Here is a 6,591-nt window from a genome sequence, read left to right on the forward strand (position 1 = left end):
TTGTTTGCAGAGAAAACAGTAAAACAAGTATTGCAGCAAATTTGTATTTCAGTATTAAAGAATGAACCGGGGTCCACAGTTCACTAGAGGTGTCTCTCCCATAAGATAAAAGCATGTTGGGTGAACAAATTACAGTCGGGCAATTGACAAATAGAGAGAGCATAACAATGCACATACATGTCATGATAAGTATAGTGAGATTTAATTGGGCATTACGACAAAGTACATAGACCGCCATCCAATCGCATCTATGCCTAAAAAGTCCACCTTCGAGGTTATCATCCGAACCCCTTCCGGTATTAAGTTGCAAAGCAACATACAATTGCATTAAGTATGGTGCGTAATGTAATCAACAACTACATCCTCGGACATAGCGCCAATGTTTTATCCCTAGTGGCAACGAGCACAACACAACCTTAGAACTTTCTCATCACTTGTCCTGGTGTCAATGCGAGCATGAACCCACTATCGAGCATAAATACTCCCTCTTGGAGTTAAGAGCAAAAACTTGGCCAAAGCCTCTACTAATAACGGAGAGCATGCAAGATCATAAACAACACATATGTAATAACTTGATAATTAACATAACATGGTATTCTCTATCCATCGGATCCCGACAAACACAACATATAGAATTACAGATAGATGATCTTGATCATGTTAGGCAGCTCACAAGATCCAACAATGAAGCACAATGAGGAGAAGACAACCATCTAGCTACTGCTATGGACCCATAGTCCAGGGGTGAACTACTCACTCATCACTTCGGAGGCGATCATGGCGGTGTAGAGTCCTCCGGGAGATGAATCCCCTCTCCGGCAGGGTGCCGGAGGAGATCTCCAGATTCCCCCGAGATGGGATTGGCGGCGGCGGCGTCTCAGTAAGGTTTTTCGTATCGTGGTTTTTCGCATCAGGGGTTTCGCGACGGAGGATTTAAGTAGGCGGAAGGGCAGAGTCGGAGGGCTAACGAGGGGCCCACACCATAGGGCGGCGCGGGCCCCCCTCTGCCCGCGCGGCCCTATGGTGGCGGCGCCTCGTCGCCCCACTTCGTATCCCTTTCGGTCTTATGGAAGGTTCGTGGCAAAATAGGACCCTGGGTCTTGATTTCGTCCAATTCCGAGAGTATTTCGTTACTAGGATTTCTGAAACCAAAAACAGCAGAAAACAGCAACTGGCTCTTCGGCATCTTGTTAATGGGTTAGTTCCAGAAAATGCACGAATATGACATAAAGTGTGCATAAAACATGTAGGTATCATCAATAATATGGCATGGAACATAAGAAATTATCGATACGTCGGAGGCGTATCAGCATCCCCAAGCTTAGTTCTGCTCGTCCCGAGCAGGTAAAACGATAACAAAAGATAATTTCTGAAGTGACATGCCATCATAACCTTGATCATACTATTTGTAAACATATGTAATGAATGCAGCGATCAAAACAATGGTAATGACATGAGTAAACAAGTGAATCATAAAGCAAAGACTTTTCATGAATAGTACTTCAAGACAAGCATCAATAAGTCTTGCATAAGAGTTAACTCATAAAGCAATAAATCAAAGTAAAGGTATTGAAGCAACACAAAGGAAGATTAAGTTTCAGCGGTTGCTTTCAACTTGTAACATGTATATCTCATGGATAATTGTCAACATAGAGTAATATAACAAGTACAATATGCAAGTATGTAGGAATCAATGCACAGTTCACACAAGCGTTTGCTTCTTGAGGTGGAGAGAGATAGGTGAACTGACTCAACATAAAAGTAAAAAAAATGGTCCTTCAAAGAGGAAAGCATCGATTGCTATATTTGTGCTAGAGCTTTTATTTTGAAAACATGAAACAATTTTGTCAACGGTAGTAATAAAGCATATGAGTTATGGAAATCTATATCTTACAAGTTGCAAGCCTCATGCATAGTGTACTAATAGTGCCCGCACCTTGTCCTAATTAGCTTGGACTACCGGATCTTTGCAATGCACATGTTTTAACCAAGTGTCACAATGGGGTACCTCCATGCCACCTGTACAAAGGTCTAAGGAGAAAGCTCGCATTTTGGATTTCTCGCTTTTGATTATTCTCAACTTAGACATCCATACCGGGACAACATGGACAACAGATAATGGACTCCTCTTTAATGCATAAGCATGTGGTAACAATTATTATTCTCATATGAGATTGAGGATATGTGTCCAAAACTGAAACTTCCACCATGAATCATGGCTTCGATTAGCGGCCCAATGTTCTTCTCTAACAATATGCATGCTCCAACCATAAAGGTGGTAGATCTCTCTTACTTCGGACAAGACGGACATGCATAGCAACTCACATGATATTCAACAAAGAATAGTTGATGGCGTCCCCGAAACATGGTTATCGCACAACAAGCAACTTAATAAGAGATAAAGTGCATAAGTACATATTCAATACCACAATAGTTTTTAAGCTATTTGTCCCATGAGCTATATATTTCAAAGGTGAATGATGGAATTTTTAAAGGTAGCACTCAAGCAATTTACTTTGGAATGGCGGATAAATACCATGTAGTAGGTAGGTATGGTGGACACAAATGGCATAGTGGTTGGCTCAAGTATTTTGGATGCATGAGAAGTATTCCCTCTCGATATAAGGTTTAGGCTAGTAAGGTTATTTGAAACAAACACAAGGATGAACGGTGCAGCAAAACTCACATAAAAGACATATTGAAAACATTATAAGACTCTACACCGTCTTCCTTGTTGTTCAAAACTCAATACTAGATGTTATCTTGACTCTAGAGAAACCAAATATGCAAACCAAATTAGCAAGCTCTAAGTGTTTTTTCATTAATGGGTGCAAAGTATATGATGCAAAAGCTTAAACATGAGCACAACAATTGCCAAGTATCAAATTATCCAAGACATTTTAGAGTTACTACATGTAGTATTTTCCAATTCCAACTATATAACAAATTAACGAAGAAGAAACTTCGCCATGAATACTATGAGTAGAGCCTAAGGACATACTTGTCCATATGCTATCGCGGAGCGTGTCTCTCTCCCATAAAGTGAATGCTAGGATCCATTTTATTCAAACAAAACAAAAACAAAAACAAACCAACGCTCCAAGCAAAGTACATAAGATGTGGCCGAATAAAAATATAGTTTCGGGGAGGAACCCGATAATGTTGTCGATGAAGAAGGGGATGCCTTGGGCATCCCCAAGCTTAGACGCTTGAGTCTTCTTATAATATGCAGGGGTGAACCACCGGGGCATCCCCAAGCTTAGAGCTTTCACTCTCCTTGATCATATTGTATCATACTCCTCTCTTGATCCTTGAAAACTTCCTCCACACCAAACTCGAAACAACTCATTAGAGGGTTAGTGCACAATAAAAATTAACATGTTCAGAGGTGACACAATTATTCTTAACACTTCTGGACATTGCATAAAGCTACTGGACATTAATGGATCAAAGAAATTCATCCAACATAGCAAAAGAGGCAATGCGAAATAAAAGGCAGAATCTGTCAAAACAGAACAGTCCGTAAAGATGGATTTTATTAGGCCACCAGACTTTCTCAAATGAAAATGCCAAAATTTAATGAAAGTTGCGTACATATCTGAGGATCATGCACGTAAATTGGCTTAATTTTCTGAGCTACCTACAGGGAGGTAGACCCAGATTCGTGACAGACAAAGAAATCGGAACTCCGCAAGTAATCCAAATCTAGTACTTACTTTACTATCAAAGACTTTACTTGGCACAACAAAACATAAAACTAAGATAAGGAGAGGTTGCTACAGTAGTAAACAACTTCCAAGACTCAAATATAAAACAAAAATACTGTAGTAAAAACATGGGTTGTCTCCCATAAGCGCTTTTCTTTAACGCCTTTCAGCTAGGTGCAGAAAGTGTAACTCAAGTATTATCGAAGGGTGGTGCATCTACAGCGGGGTTTGGAGTTTTCTAAACCATGCATAGTATATTGGATACATAAGTTTCAGCGTCTCCCTTCTCATTAGTCTTGGGCTTGCTACTCTCATCGAACAAATTTTCGAGAACAAGCCAAGCATAGTTATTTTCTAGCGCATCGTTCATAGCTAGGAGTTTACATGGTATTGGTGCTTTGATCTCCCCACCATCATTAGCATTATTAGTGTACCTTATCCTATCCATGTCCATTTTTTCAAGGAGACTAACAAAATTAGTATGAGAACCAAGCATATTAAATTTAGCGAAGACCTTTCTAGCCTCTCTTGCTAGACCACCAAATTCTCTAAGAAGGGTTTCTAAAACAAAATCTTTCTTTTCCCCTCTTCCAAATCACCAAGTGTAAGAAACATGTGTTGGATTATAGGATTGAGATTAACAAATTTAGTTTCCAACATGCGAACTAAAGCAGCAGCAGCAATTTCATAAGTAGGAGCAAGTTCTACCAAGTGTCAATCTTCAAAATCTTCAACGGTACTAACATGACTGAAGAATTCTTCTATATTGTTTCTCCCAATGATAGACCCGCGTCCTACCGGTATATCTTTTGTGGTAAAATTAAAAGGAAACATGATGAATCAAGTAAAGTAAATGCAAGTAACTAATTTTTTTGTGTTTTTGATATAGCAAACAAGATAGTAAATAAAGTAAAACTAGCAACTAATTTTTTTGTGTTTTGATATAAGTGCAGCAAACAAAGTAGTAAATAAAATAAAGCAAGACAAAAACAAAGTAAAGAGATTGAGAAGTGGAGACTCCCCTTGCAGCGTGTCTTGATCTCCACGGCAACGGCGCCGAGAAAAGAGCTTGATGGTGTGTAACTCACACGTTCGTTGGGAACCCCAAGAGGAAGGTATGATGCGCACAGAAACCAGGGTTTATCGAACCAGGAGGAGCCAAGAAGCACGTTGAAGGTTGATGGCGGCGGGATGTAGTGCGGCGCAACACCAGAGATCCTGGCGCCAACGTGGAACCTGCACAACACAACCAAAGTACTTTGCCCCAACGAAACAGATGAGGTTGTCAATCTCACCGGCTTCGCTGTAACAAAGGATTAACCGTATTGTGTGGAAGATGATTGTTTGCAGAGAAAACGGTAAAACAAGTATTGCGGCAAATTTGTATTTCAGGTATTAAAGAATGGACCGGGGTCCACAGTTCACTAGAGGTGTCTCTCCCATAAGATAAAAGCATGCTGGGTGAACAAATTACGGTCGGCAATTGACAAATAGAGAGGCATAACAATGCACATACATGTCATGATAAGTATAGTGAGATTTAATTGGGCATTACGACAAAGTACATAGACCGCCATCCAAGCTGCATCTATGCCTAAAAAGTCCACCTTCGAGGTTATCATCCGAACCCCTTCCGGTATTAAGTTGCAAAGCAACGGACAATTGCATTAAGTATGGTGCGTAATGTAATCAACAACTACATCCTCGGACATAGCGCCAATGTTTTATCCCTAGTGGCAACGGCACAACACAACCTTAGAACTTTACGTCATCTGTCCGAGGTGTCAATGCGGGCATGAACCCACTATCGAGCATAAATACTCCCTCTTGGAGTTAAGAGCAAAAACTTGGCCGAGCCTCTACTAATAACGGAGAGCATGCAAGATCATAAACAACACATATGTAATAACTTGATAATTAACATAACATGGTATTCTCTATCCATCGGATCCCGACAAACACAACATATAGAATTACGGATAGATGATCTTGATCATGTTAGGAAGCTCACAAGATCCAACAATGAAGCACAATGAGGAGAAGACAACCATCTAGCTACTGCTATGGACCCATAGTCCGGGGGTGAACTACTCACTCATCACTCCGGAGGCGACCATGGCGGTGTAGAGTCCTCCGGGAGATGAATCCCCTCTCCCGGCGGGGTGCCGGAGGAGATCTCAGAATCCCCCGAGATGGGATTGGCGGCGGCGAGCGTCTCGGTAAGGTTTTCCGTATCGTGGTTTTTCGCATCGGGGTTTCGCGACGGAGGCTTTAAGTAGGCGGAAGGGAAGAGTCGGAGGGCCGACGAGGGGCCCACACCATAGGGCGGCGCGGGCCCCCTGCGGCCGCGCGGCCCTATGGTGGCGGCGCCTCGTCGCCCCACTTCGTATCCCTTTCGGTCTTCCGGAAGGTTCGTGGCAAAATAGGACCCTGGGTCTTGATTTCGTCCAATTCGAGAATATTTCGTTACTAGGATTTCGAAACCAAAAACGACGAGAAAACGGCAAGCGGCTCTTCGGCATCTTGTTAATAGGTTAGTTCCAGAAAATGCACGAATACGACATAAAGTGTGCATAAAACATGTAGGTATCATCAATAATATGGCATGGAACATAAGAAATTATCGATACGTCGGAGGCGTATCAGTAGTCCAAGCTAATGAGGACAAGGTGCGGGCACTATTAGTATACTATGCATGAGGCTTGCAACTTGTAAGATATAATTTACATGATACATATGCTTTATTACTACCGTTGACAAAATTGTTTCTTGTTTTCAAAATAAAAGCTCTAGCACGGATATAGCAATCGATGCTTTCCTCTGCGAAGGACCTTTCTTTTACTTTTATGTTGAGTCGGTTCACCTATTTCTCTCCACCTCAAGA

Source organism: Lolium rigidum, chromosome 2 (assembly GCF_022539505.1).
Source record: "Lolium rigidum isolate FL_2022 chromosome 2, APGP_CSIRO_Lrig_0.1, whole genome shotgun sequence".
NCBI classification, from domain to species: Eukaryota; Viridiplantae; Streptophyta; class Magnoliopsida; order Poales; family Poaceae; genus Lolium; species Lolium rigidum.